Here is a 14,471-nt window from a genome sequence, read left to right as displayed (position 1 = left end):
ACAGGTTTCTCAGTTAAGAGAAACCTACTTGACAAATTGTTAAAGAGCGAAAGTATCTAACAAAAAACCTGACAAGCTTGTAACTCTAATCAAAGTATTTCCTATTGTTGTGACGGTGGCTCTACACTGATACTGATGGGATCTAAAGAAATAATCTAGAATTCTGAGCATCTGAGAAAAGCATTAGATTTGCCTCCTTCAGGCCCATCAGAGTATAGAAGATCATGATGATGTACAAGACTTGCATATGCAAATTTATAGATAGAGGCCACACCTCACAGCTAGACTATGTAGAAGAGGATGTACAATGTTATTGCTGGCAAGGAAGATGGAAAATCCTCTCTTCTAGGACTTTCTACCAGTGGTTGCACTGGCTCACCTTATTATTTCATATTAGTAAAAGAATTTTGAAAAAATCAATCCTTGAAAACAGTGCGAGTTATGTTATGGATCGGGCAATTGTGCATTTAACCCCTTAAGTGCTGCTGACGGCCAATGGTCGTCAGCAGCGCTACCTCCCCAGTGCTGCGCACGACCATTGAACGTCCATTCAGCACTAGTGCTAATGGACAGCGCAGCACTGGGGAGAAATGTTTACACGCAGCTAAGGTGTTAATGTCACAGTACATAATGATGATGTCAAGAGAGTACAACCAAGCAACAATTGTAGAAAGAAATGGTAATAAACTGCTCTGTACCCCTTTTGTGAAGAAGGATCCTGCAATCTCTTCAAAAACATATCTATCTCTAGTTTCCTGTGGCAGTATGCATTTCAGTCTCTGCCTTGTACTCAAATATATTTGTTCTGTAAGAGCCACTCTGTGTCATGTGCTCCCTTTGTGTGAATATGTTACTTGCTTTCGTCCCTTGTAACCTTAATTTCTTGCTTCTGGCTGCCCTTGTTATTTGGAAAACATTTCACTTATTTTGTTTGGTTCTCTAGAATTAGCGAACTCACAAAAGAAGAATTATGGGGCATATTACCAAGGGGGGCTATAGGCAATTATCACCGATATAGCGGCCGTTTTTGGCCGCTAAGCAGCGATAATTATATTGCCCTATTAGCAAGCTGTGGCTAACTGATGTTAGCGGCAGGTTTTAGGCGATAGCGAGCGGTTTGAGACCCGCTTTGCATGTCAGCGATGTTTATCGCTGATGACATGCAATGTGGGCGTACCCAACCAGTTAGCGACTGAAAGCAGTCGTTAACGTCGCTATCGCCTATTAGCAAGGCATGCGTAGCATTGGAAATATTCACGCTAAGCGCGAATATCTAAAAATACGAACACCTGCCCAGACCAGTTCTTAGCCATGTTATCCAATGGGAGGTGGATAACATAGCTAAGAGCATTTCATTGCTAATGCATGAATATCGCTGTATTCTCAGCGATATTCACGCATTTCGCCGCTATTGCTGGATATTTTAGCACAATGGAGAAAAACGTTGCTAATAGCATGCTTTCTCCGCTAACATATCCAGCGATAGGCAGCGATAAAAAAACCGACGCTAAGGCTATTTAGCGATAAATATCGCTACTTGTTGGTAATATGCCCCATACACTTTTATTAGCAGATCAAAATAGGTCCTCGGTTTAGTAGAACCTGAAGGACAAACAGATGCATAAATGTCTAATAAACTATGCTATGCACTTTTTTGGGTAAGAACCTGCACTCAGGTAAGAAAGGTATCTCTTTTCCAGTCCACGTGTTCCCCTTTTCCTCAGTCTCTGCATTTTTGTCAACTTTATACACTGTGATTCAGTTAACTACTTGTACTTTAAGTTCATTTGTGGGAATAGGGCACTTGGCTCTTTATTTCTGAGGTGAATTGCTTGAATCTCACTGGTAAAATTAGTTTAAAAAATTTCCATTTTTCTTTTTTGAGTTTCTGTAAAAATATACAATTATGAATCCAAGAGATTCGCAAGTAAAAAAGAAAAAAATTACATAAGGAAACACACCTACATCTATTGAAAGAATGCATAAGAACACTCAAAAAACATTAATTTAATATTTTTAGCTAATGCATATCAATAACTCTCAAAAGAGTAACAAAAACATAATCATGAATTACAAATAAAATGGAGTACTACATTAAGAGAAACCTGCCTTTCAAAATAAAAAAAGACCTGTGGTAACTAACTAATTCAACCGCAACCATGTGATCCAATTCTAGGGATCTCGCATCATTGTGATGGTGGCAATACATAGATGCTGCAATCTGTAACAGGGTGTGAAGAACAATTGTAGAACAGTGACTAATCAAAAAAATATTATTTAATTGCTTCATGTCAACAGATTTTAGGAAGATCTCACAGAGGTTGCAGAATTCAATATGCTATTTTATAGACAGAGGGCACGCCTTTTCAAAACTACTTTGAAGAGCAAGCAATTAGATATTACGGGTAAGTAATATTGGATGGCCTCTCTTCCAGTGAAAGGTGCTCCTATACACATTAATATTTCATAGGAGGACCAAGAAGGTGAACATAGCGATTTCTACGAACTATGAGAGCTCTGGATTAAAACTTGCTATTGGTCAAGACAATCAGTTTCCCAATGGAGAGCCCACCTAGATTATGTTAGAACAAAACCCAATAAGAGGAAAGGACAGTAATCCAACTCTGCCACTTTCCTTTGGAAGGAGACATGCCTCTCTAGCACTCCCTGTGTTCACATTTACACCAGTCTTTGTCTTTATGCAGACTTTACTCCTTCTTTATCATTTAATAAGCCCATCTCTCCAGTTCCCTCCAAGAAAATCTTTCTTTTGTTCAGTTCGTTTCTTATCATAGTTGGTTGACTCTTGCTCCTAATAACAGTTGCATTATTTTTTTTTAATTCATATTTTAGCTAATTATAAAAAACTAAATTGCAAGACAGAAGATCCATGAAGTGAGAAAGAATACCTTACATGCAGTATTATAGCAAGACCTACACTAACATAACACACTATAGTAAAACAAGAAAACACATTATAAAAATATAATCTACAAACATTTGGGACTCAAATCAACACAAATAAATCTGTTTTTAACAAATAGAATGGAAAGGGGCGACCATTCGGTCCCCCCGAACGTATGGCAGAGTACCACGATCCCCCCGGGAAGCCATCTTGGGCGGGAGGCGAGTCTCGGCTGGTATGCCCGAAGCGGCGTAGCCGGGGCGCGCCTTTTCCCGCCCTAAAGTGGGTTGGCCTAGACACGGACGCGGCTGGCCACGCCCTTGGGCAGGCAGGGGCGGGTTTACGCCCGCCCTGAAGACGGATAAAAGGAGAAGCAAGACCAGAAGGCATCCTCTTGTTCCTGTGCTCTGAAGCTGCACCTCCTCGCTGCACGTGAGCTCGAGACGGAACGAAGAGCCATTTTTGAGCGTTGTAATCGTTCTTGTTTGTTTTTCAGATACTCTGTTGGAGAATGCCGAAGAAGGCGGGAAAGCGCATGACTACTGACCAGATGCTGCGCGTTCTCATGAAGGAGGTGACCGACCTAAAGAGGCGAATGGATAAAGACGAGGAAGGGGGGCCGAAATGTCCTTTGGCGGGAACGGCCCCGGGAGGGAAAAACAAGAGGCCCAGGAGGGGAGCAGCTGGGGGAGACAACCCGGGTCCCAGTACCCCGCTCGAGGCACCCACTCCTGTGCCGGAGGAAGGGAATCCGATTCCCGTTGTGGTCACCCCCATGTCCGGGGAAGATATGCCGCCCGAGCTGGCAGCACAATTAGCAGCGTGGTTGGGAAAAGGTAGCGAGGGCGCCATGGCTGTCGACGCACAGGAGCTGATGAAGCAACTGCGTGAGTCACGGGAAGCAGCGAAGGTGTCCACGCCGGCTGCCGCAGTAGAGAAGCCACAGGGGACGGGTTCAGTAGCAGAGGCAACGTCCGGTTCAGGTAAGCGGCCATTGCCGATTGCGAGGGATGAGTCAGCACCCTCTCGTAGGGAAAAGTTGGGTCAGCATGTTCCTTTGGCTATTAAAGAGAAGATATGGGCAGGGGAGTACGTAAACATCTTCTCGTTGCTTACTGATCACTATGAGATGGAGCATGTTAAGGGCCAGAAGGATCTCATGCATCCGAGTGTTTGGCGCGCAAAAATGGCCGCCTTTAAGGTAAATGAAAACATTGGCAATTGGGGCCAAGCGTGGGGGATTTTTACATCGATCTTGGGGGAACGAAGGCCCGATCTGTTACCCGAATTGCCGATTTATCAGTCACGAATCATGGGGTACTCGGTATCACACGAGGGTAATCATTGGTTCTGCTATGATAACCTGTTTAGAAAGGCTAAAGAACATGATAAAAACTTAACGTGGGATTGCTATGATTCTGTGTCATGGTCCAAAATGAAGGATACTGGTATGTTAAAATTGCCATTAGTAGGGAGTAACGTTGGCGAATCCTCCCGCCAGTATGCGGGGACGCCCTTTCGGTCAGGTGCGGGTACCGACAATTACTCGAGGCCTGCCGGCAATACAGGAAAACGGGGGGTTTGTTGGAACTTCAACAGGGGTAAATGTACTAGGCCCCAGGGATCGTGCAAATTTAGACACGAATGTAGTGGGTGTGGGCAATCATCCCATCCTGAGTCCACGTGCAGAGCCAAAACGGGTGATAACGGGGGTGGAGGAGGCGCCAAACAGGTCTAACATAGTCCGAGGGGCGCCTTTACCTACCCCGATTGATACCTTGGCAATGATTCCTTGGCTCAGTGAATACCCGGATCGTACTTCTGCTGGGGTGTTGCGGAACGGGTTTTCTTATGGTTTCCGCATCCCAGTGGGGGACTTTCAAGGTGCAGCGAAATGTAAAATCAGCTATCGGTCTTCCAGCATACAACCGTGGTACAGGATAAGATCAGGAAGGAGGTTACTCGAGGTCGAGTCGCCGGTCCGTTTAGTGTACCACCGGTTCCTAACTTTGTTTGTTCCCCTTTAGGTGTGGTCCCAAAGAAGGACCCGAAAGGAAAGGAAAGGCGGTCAAGACCCCTTCCTGGGTAGGAGGGGTTACAGCCCCCTCCTGGGGAATTTCCCGGGGCCAGGACGTCTGCGACGGCAGATGTGGTAAGTTGTGTGGGGTTTGGGGGGGGGTCTACGCTACCTTCTAGATACCTCACACGAGTCCTCGTACGACCTTTAAGTGGCGTCGAGCTTTATTGGGGCCCCCGTCAAGTCAAGGGAAATTGGTAAGTTGCACTTGAGGTATGCCTCTGTGCCGCCCCTCACAAGTGAGGGGGATATTTCTGGGTTAGGGATCTTGACACCGGTTACGACCTTGCCGTTGGCCCTTAAACGTTAGGATGTACAATTTCAAAATTTCAAGTAAATGTTTTGTAGGATGTTAGTTCGGCTAGGAGGACCTTTGTATTAGAGAATATGTTAAGGTTAGCCAAACATCGCAATGTGGTTATGAAATTGTACATAATATGAAACTGTTAATTTTGTTTTTAATTTTGTTTCATATTTTAATAAATACGGCCGGGAGGGTCACTCCCTCCCGTCTTCCAAAAACTTCAGAATTGTTTCCGGTTTCCCATCCTTGGGGATTTGTGTTGAGAGGGGGTGGCGGGTATCTCAGCCATATGGAAAGGGGCGACCATTCGGTCCCCCCGAACGTATGGCAGAGTACCACGATCCCCCCGGGAAGCCATCTTGGGCGGGAGGCGAGTCTCGGCTGGTATGCCCGAAGCGGCGTAGCCGGGGCGCGCCTTTTCCCGCCCTAGAGTGGGTTGGCCTAGACACGGACGCGGCTGGCCACGCCCTTGGGCAGGCAGGGGCGGGTTTACGCCCGCCCTGAAGACGGATAAAAGGAGAAGCAAGACCAGAAGGCATCCTCTTGTTCCTGTGCTCTGAAGCTGCACCTCCTCGCTGCACGTGAGCTCGAGACGGAACGAAGAGCCATTTTTGACCCACCTACCAGCCCCTGAAGACAGCGATTGGTTTTTGAATAAAGTTTGATGTTTAATGCTGATTTTTTCGTTTGCAGGTTGTCGTATTATCGTGATGACTTTGAGTATGCAATAAAGAATGGTCGATTGGTGTTATGTTTCGCAAATAAAGTAATTCTGCTTTAGTGTCCATGAGTAAGCATGCATTTAATAAAGTTGTTGTTGCTACTGTCTTTTAGAATTAGTCATTTGTAATTTAGTTAGCATTGTCGTATTTATTTTGGTCGGGCGGTAAGGTCATGATCGGTGAGCACTAATTGGAAGATCCCTATGAGTGGGCGTCACCCATTACGGATGGGAGCGCGCGGGGGAGGTGGCCATTGGCCCCTCAACGGGGAGGCGGTCCCTTCTAAGGATGGGTCGCCGAAAGGAAAGGAAAGGCGGTCAAGACCCCTTCCTGGGTAGGAGGGGTTACAGCCCCCTCCTGGGGAATTTCCCGGGGCCAGGACGTCTGCGACGGCAGATGTGGTAAGTTGTGTGGGGTTTGGGGGGGGGTCTACGCTACCTTCTAGATACCTCACACGAGTCCTCGTATGACCTTTAAGTGGCGTCGAGTTTTATTGGGGCCCCCGTCAAGTCAAGGAAAATTGGTAAGTTGCACTTGAGGTACGCCTCTGTGCCGCCCCTCACAAGTGAGGGGGATATTTCTGGGTTAGGGATCTTGACACCGGTTACGACCTTGCCGTTGGCCCTTAAACGTTAGGATGTACAATTTCAAAATTTCAAGTAAATGTTTTGTAGGATGTTAGTTCGGCTAGGAGGACCTTTGTATTAGAGAATATGTTAAGGTTAGCCAAACATCGCAATGTGGTTATGAAATTGTACATAATATGAAACTGTTAATTTTGTTTTTAATTTTGTTTCATATTTTAATAAATACGGCCAGGAGGGTCACTCCCTCCCGTCTTCCAAAAACTTCAGAATTGTTTCCGGTTTCCCATCCTTGGGGATTTGTGTTGAGAGGGGGTGGCGGGTATCTCAGCCATACAGGTTTCTCAGTTAAGAGAAACCTACTTGACAAATTGTTAAAGAGCGAAAGTATCTAACAAAAAACCTGACAAGCTTGTAACTCTAATCAAAGTATTTCCTATCATTGTGACGGTGGCTCTACACTGATACTGATGGGATCTGAAGAAATAATCTAGAATTCTGAGCATCTGAGAAAAGCATTAGATTTGCCTCCTTCAGGCCCATCAGAGTATAGAAGATCATTATGATGTACAAGACTTGCATATGCAAATTTATAGATAGAGGCCACACCTCACAGCTAGACTATGTAGAAGAGGATGTACAATGTTATTGCTGGCAAGGAAGATGGAAAATCCTCTCTTCTAGGACTTTCTAGCAGTGGTTGCACTGGCTCACCTTATTATTTCATATTAGTAAAAGAATTTTGAAAAAATCAATCCTTGAAAACAGTGCGAGCTATGTTATGGATCGGGCAATTGTGCATTTAATGTCACAGTACCTAATGATGATGTCAAGAGAGTACAACCAAGCAACAATTGTAGGAAGAAATGGTAATAAACTGCTCTGTACCCCTTTTGTGAAGAAGGATCCTGCAATCTCTTCAAAAACATATCTATCTCTAGTTTCCTGTGGCCCTATGCATTTCAGTCTCTGCCTTGTACTCAAATATATTTGTTCTGTAAGAGCCAATCTGTGTCATGTGCTCCCTTTGTGTGAATATGTTACTTGCTTTCGTCCCTTGTAACCTTAATTTCTTGCTTCTGGCTGCCCTTGTTATTTGGAAAACATTTCACTTATTTTGTTTGGTTCTCTAGAATTAGCGAACTCACAAAAGAAGAATTATGGGGCATATCACCAAGGGGGGCTATTGGCAATTATCACCGATTTAGCGGCCGTTTTTGGCCGCTAAGCAGCGATAATTACATCGCCCTATTAGCAAGCTGTGGCTAACTGATGTTAGCGACAGGTTTTAGGCGATAGCGAGCGGTTTGAGACCCGCTTTGCATGTCAGCGATGTTTATCGCTGATGATATGCAATGTGGGCGTACCCAACCAGTTAGCGACTGAAAGCAGTCATTAACGTCGCTATCGCCTATTAGCAAGGCATGCGTAGCATTGGAAATATTCACGCTAAGCGCGAATATCTCCAAATACTAAAACCTGCCCAGACCAGTTCTTAGCCATGTTATCCAATAGGAGGTGGATAACATAGCTAAGAGCATTTCATTGCTAATGCATAAATATCGCTGTATTCTCAGCGATATTCACGCATTTCGCCGCTATTGCTGGATATTTTAGCACAATGGAGAAAAACGTTGCTAATAGCATGCTTTCTCCGCTAACATATCCAGCGATAGGCAGCGAAAAAAAAAACGACGCTAAGGCTATTTAGCGATAAATATCGCTACTTGTTGGTAATATGCCCCATACACTTTTATTAGCAGATCAAAATAGGTCCTCGGTTTAGTAGAACCTGAAGGACAAACAGATGCATAAATGTCTAATAAACTATGCTATGCACTTTTTTGGGTAAGAACCTGCACTCAGGTAAGAAAGGTATCTCTTTTCCAGTCCACGTGTTCCCCTTTTCCTCAGTCTCTGCATTTTTGTCAACTTTATACACTGTGATTCAGTTAACTACTTGTACTTTAAGTTTATTTGTGGGAATAGGGCACTTGGCTCTTTATTTCTGAGGTGAATTGCTTGAATCTCCCTGGTAAAATTAGTTTAAAAAAATTCCATTTTTCTTTTTTGAGTTTCTGTAAAAATATACAATTATGAATCCAAGAGATTCGCAAGTAAAAAAGAAAAAAATTACATAAGGAAACACACCTACATCTATTGAAAGAATGCATAAGAACACTCAAAAAACATTAATTTCATATATTTAGCTAATGCATTTCAATAACTCTCAAAAGAGTAACAAAAACATAATCATGAATTACAAATAAAATGGAGTACTTCATTAAGAGAAACCTGCCTTTCAAAATAAAAAAAGACCTGTGGTAACTAACTAATTCAACCGCAACCATGTGATCCAATTCTAGGGATCTCTCATCATTGTGATGGTGGCAATACATAGATGCTGCAATCTGTAACAGGGTGTGAAGAACAATTGTAGAACAGTGACTAATCAAAAAAATATTATTTAATTGCTTCATGTCAACAGATTTTAGGAAGATCTCACAGAGGTTGCAGAATTCAATATGCTATTTTATAGACAGAGGGCACGCCTTTCGAAAACTACTTTGAAGAGCAAGCTATTAGATATTACGGGTAAGTAATATTGGATGGCCTCTCTTCCAGTGAAAGGTGCTCCTATACACATTAATATTTCATAGGAGGACCAAGAAGGTGAACATAGCGATTCCTACGAACTATGAGAGCGCTGGATTAAAACTTGCTATTGGTCAAGACAATCAGTTTCCCAATGGAGAGCACACCTAGATTATGTTAGAACAAAACCCAATAAGAGGAAAGGGCAGTAATCCAACTCTGCCACTTTCCTTTGGAAGGAGACATGCCTCTCTAGCACTCCCTGTGTTCACATTTACACCAGTCTTTGTCTTTATGCAGACTTTACTCCTTCTTTATCATTTAATAAGCCCATCTCTCCAGTTCCCTCTGAGAAAATCTTTCTTTTGTTCAGTTCACTTCTTATCATAGTTGGTTGACTCTTGCTCCTAATAACAGTTGCATTATTTTTTTTAATTCATATTTTAGCTAATTATAAAAAACTAAATTGCAAAACAGAAGATCCATGTAGTGAGAAAGAATAACTTACATGCAGTATAATAGCAAGACGTACCCTAACATAACTCACTAGAGTAAAACAAGATAACACATTATAAAAATATAATCTGCAAACATTTGGGACACAAATCAACACATATAAATCTGTTTTTAACAAATAAAACGGGTTTCTCAGTTAAGAGAAACCTACTTGACAAATTGTTAAAGAGCGAAAGTATCTAACAAAAAATCTGACAAGCTTGTAACCCTAATCAAAGTATTTCCTATCATTGTGACGGTGGCTCTACACTGATACTGATGGGATCTGAAGAAATAATCTAGAATTCTGAGCATCTGAGAAAAGCATTAGATTTGCCTCCTTCAGGCCCATCAGAGTATAGATGATCATGATGATGTACAAGACTTGCATATGCAAATTTATAGATAGAGGCCACACCTCACAGCTAGACTATGTAGAAGAGGATGTACAATGTTATTGCTGGCAAGGAAGATGGAAAATCCTCTCGTCTAGGACTTTCTAGCAGTGGTTGCACTGGCTCACCTTATTATTTCATATTAGTAAAAGAATTTTGAAAAAACCAATCCTTGAAAACAGTGCGAGCTATGTTATGGATCGGGCAATTGTGCATTTAATGTCACAGTACCTAATGATGATGTAAAGAGAGTACAACCAAGCAACAATTGTAGGAAGAAATGGTAATAAACTGCTCTGTACCGCTTTTGCGAAGAAGGATCCTGCAATCTCTTCAAAAACATATCTATCTCTAATTTCCTGTGGCCCTATGCATTTCAGTCTCTGCCTTGTACTCAAATATATTTGTTCTGTAAGAGCCACTCTGTGTCATGTGCTCCCTTTGTGTGAATATGTTACTTGCTTTCGTCCCTTGTAACCTTAATTTCTTGCTTCTGGCTGCCCTTGTTATTTGGAAAACATTTCACTTATTTTGTTTGGTTCTCTAGAATTAGCGAACTCACAAAAGAAGAATTATGGGGCATATTACCAAGGGGGGCTATAGGCAATTATCACCGATATAGCGGCCGCTAAGCGGCGATAATTATATCGCCCTATTAGCAAGCTGTGGCTAACTGATGTTAGTGACAGCTTTTAGGCGATAGCGAGCGGTTTGAGACCCGCTTTGCATGTCAGCGATGTTTATCGCTGATGACATGCAATGTGGGCGTACCCAACCAGTTAGCGACTGAAAGCAGTCGTTAACGTCGCTATCGCCTATTAGCAAGGCATGCGTAGCATTGGAAATATTCACGCTAAGCGCGAATATCTCCAAATACTAACACCTGCCCAGACCAGTTCTTAGCCATGTTATCCAATGGGAGGTGGATAACATGGCTAAGAGCATTTCATTGCTAATGCGTGAATATCGCTGTATTCTCAGCGATATTCACGCATTTCGCCGCTATTGCTGGATATTTTAGCACAATGGAGAAAAACGTTGCTAATAGCATGCTTTCTCCGCTAACATATGCAGCGATAGGCAGCGATAAAAAAATCGACGCTAAGGCTATTTAGCGATAAATATCGCTACTTGTTGGTAATATGCCCCATACACTATTATTAGCAGATCAAAATAGGTCCTCGGTTTAGTGGAACCTGAAGGACAAACAGATGCATAAATGTCTAATAAACTATGCTATGCACTTTTTTGGGTAAGAACCTGCAATCAGGTAAGAAAGGTATCTCTTTTCCAGTCCACTTGTTCCCCTTTTCCTCAGTCTCTACATTTTTGTCAACTTTATACACTGTGATTCAGTTAACTACTTGTACTTTAAGTTCATTTGTGGGAATAGGGCACTTGGCTCTTTATTTCTGAGGTGAATTGCTTGAATCTCACTAGTAAAATTAGTTTAAAAAATTTCAATTTTTCTTTTTTGAGTTTCTGTAAAAATATACAATTATGAATCCAAGAGATTTGCAAGTAAAAAAGAAAAAAATTACATAAGGAAACACACCTACATCTATTGAAAGAATGCATAAGTACACTCAAAATACATTAATTTAATATTTTTAGCTAATGCATATCAATAACTCTCAAAAGAGTAACAAAAACATAATCATGAATTACAAATAAAATGGAGTACTACATTAAGAGAAACCTGCCTTTCAAAATAAAAAAATACCTGTGGTAACTAACTAATTCAACCGCAACCATGTGATCCAATTCTAGGGATCTCTCATCATTGTGATGGTGGCAATACATAGATGCTGCAATCTGTAACTGGGTGTGAAGAACAATTGTAGAACAGTGACTAATCAAAAAAATATTATTTAATTGCTTCATGTCAACAGATTTTAGGAAGATCTCACAGAGGTTGCAGAATTCAATATGCTATTTTATAGACAGAGGGCACGCCTTTCGAAAACTACTTTGAAGAGCAAGCAATTAGATATTACGGGTAAGTAATATTGGATGGCCTCTCTTCCAGTGAAAGGTGCTCCTATACACATTAATATTTCATAGGCGGACCAAGAAGGTGAACATAGCGATTCCTACAAACTATGAGAGCTCTGGATTAAAACTTGCTATTTGTCAAGACAATCAGTTTCCCAATGGAGAGCCCACCTAGATTATGTTAGAACAAAACCCAATAAGAGGAAAGGGCAGTAATCCAACTCTGCCACTTTCCTTTGGAAGGAGACATGCCTCTCTAGCATTCCCTGTGTTCACATTTACAGAAGTCTCTGTCTTTATGCAGACTTTACTCCTTCTTTATCATTTAATAAGCCCATCTCCCCAGTTCCCTCCGAGAAAATCTTTCTTTTGTTCAGTTCACTTCTTATCATAGTTGGTTGACTCTTGCCCCTAATAACAGTTGCATTATTTTTTTTAACTCATATTTTAACTAATTATAAAAAACTAAATTGCCAAACAGAAGATCCATGAAATGAGAAAGAATAACTTACATGCAATATAATAGCAAGATGTACACTAACATAACACACTATAGTAAAACAAGAAAACACATTATAAAATTATAATCTGCAAACATTTGGGACACAAATCAACACAAATAAATCTGTTTTTAACAAATAAAACGGGTCTCTCAGTTAAGAGAAACCTACTTGACAAATTGTTAAAGAGCAAAAGTATCTAACAAAAAATTTGACAAGCTTGTAACCCTAATCAAAGTATTTCCTATCATTGTGACGGTGGCTCTACACTGATACTGATGGGATCTGAAGAAATAATCTAGAATTCTGAGCATCTGAGAAAAGCATTAGATTTGCCTCCTTCAGGCCCATCAGAGTATAGATGATCATGATGATGTACAAGACTTGCATATGCAAATTTATAGATAGAGGCCACACCTCACAGCTAGACTATGTAGAAGAGGATGTACAATGTTATTGCTGGCAAGGAAGATGGAAAATCCTCTCTTCTAGGACTTTCTAGCAGTGGTTGCACTGGCTCACCTTATTATTTCATATTAGTAAAAGAATTTTGAAAAAATCAATCCTTGAAAACAGTGCGAGCTATGTTATGAATCGGGCAATTGTGCATTTAATGTCACAGTACCTAATGATGATGTCAAGAGAGTACAACCAAGCAACAATTGTAGGAAGAAATGGTAATAAACTGCTCTGTACCCCTTTTGTGAAGAAGGATCCTGAAATCTCTTCAAAAACATATCTATCTCCAATTTCCTGTGGCCCTATGCATTTCAGTCTCTGCCTTGTACTCAAATATATTTGTTCTGTAAGAGCCACTCTGTGTCATGTGCTCCCTTTGTGTGAATATGTTACTTGCTTTCGTCCCTTGTAACCTTAATTTCTTGCTTCTGGCTGCCCTTGTTATCTGGAAAACATTTCACTTATTTTGTTTGGTTCTCTAGAATTAGCTAACTCACAAAAGAAGAATTATGGGGCATATTACTAAGCGGGGCTATAGGCAATTATCACCGATTTAGCGGCCGTTTTTGGCCGCTAAGGGGCGATAATTATATCGCCCTATTAGCAAGCTGTGGCTAACTGATGTTAGCGACAGCTTTTAGGCGATAGCAAGCGGTTTGAGACCCGCTTTGCATGTCAGCGATGTTTATCGCTGATGACATGCAATGTGGGCGTACCCAACCAGATAGCGACTGAAAGCAGTCGCTAACGTCGCTATCGCCTATTAGCAAGGCAGGCGTGGCATTGGAAATATTCACGCTAAGCACGAATATCTCAAAATACTAACACCTGCCCAGACCAGTTCTTAGCCATGTTATCCAAAGGGAGGTGGATAACATGGCTAAGAGCAGTTCATTGCTAATGCGTGAATATCGCTGTATTCTCAGCGATATTCACGCATTTCGCCGCTATCGCTGGATATTTTAGCACAATGGAGAAAAACGTTGCTAATAGCATGCTTTCTCCACTGACATATCCAGCGATAGGCAGCGATAAAAAAATCGATACATATAGGTGCAATTCATATAAGACTTTGATTACTGTACACAGCCGATCAGCCGACATCGTTGGGACCGGCGGCGAGACACGTAAAAGCATTCGTATTATCAAACTGTGCTGTATACTCTGCAAAGCATGTTCATGTTCTTACATTTTTTATACTCTTTTTTTGAAGAAAAAAACAGTTCAGAAACCTTGAACTACAATAAAATAACCTGAGATTAAATATCTTCAGTCACTGTGTCACAGCATTCTCCCTCTCCATTAAGAACTGTATATGACTCATCCCTATGCACTATGTTGCAGTTCATCTATGGTCCCTCTATTCTGTTTGTTCCGGTGTGTGCTTCAACAAGTAGTCACGTAAATAAATCCAATAGTCCTTTGGGCGTGAACCTAACG

The 14,471-nt window shown here is 41.7% G+C and overlaps 4 non-coding genes across 4 annotated transcripts; all 4 read right to left on the bottom strand.

Annotated features, from left to right (window-relative positions):
- Positions 1 to 58, bottom strand: LOC147683887 (U7 small nuclear RNA). Its single transcript, XR_015301946.1, has one exon. It is a non-coding gene; the product is annotated as a U7 small nuclear RNA (small nuclear RNA).
- A 6,869-nt stretch (positions 59 to 6,927) lies between these two features.
- Positions 6,928 to 6,985, bottom strand: LOC147683886 (U7 small nuclear RNA). Its single transcript, XR_015301945.1, has one exon. It is a non-coding gene; the product is annotated as a U7 small nuclear RNA (small nuclear RNA).
- A 2,841-nt stretch (positions 6,986 to 9,826) lies between these two features.
- LOC147683885 (U7 small nuclear RNA) lies at positions 9,827 to 9,884 on the bottom strand. The gene has a single exon (XR_015301932.1). It is a non-coding gene; the product is annotated as a U7 small nuclear RNA (small nuclear RNA).
- A 2,831-nt stretch (positions 9,885 to 12,715) lies between these two features.
- LOC147683884 (U7 small nuclear RNA) lies at positions 12,716 to 12,773 on the bottom strand. The gene has a single exon (XR_015301940.1). It is a non-coding gene; the product is annotated as a U7 small nuclear RNA (small nuclear RNA).
- Between the last annotated feature and the right edge of the window lie 1,698 nt (positions 12,774 to 14,471).

This window comes from Lissotriton vulgaris, chromosome 11, assembly GCF_964263255.1.
Source record: "Lissotriton vulgaris chromosome 11, aLisVul1.2, whole genome shotgun sequence".
Taxonomy (NCBI): domain Eukaryota; kingdom Metazoa; phylum Chordata; class Amphibia; order Caudata; family Salamandridae; genus Lissotriton; species Lissotriton vulgaris.
This window is presented reverse-complemented; position numbering and strand designations above follow the sequence as displayed.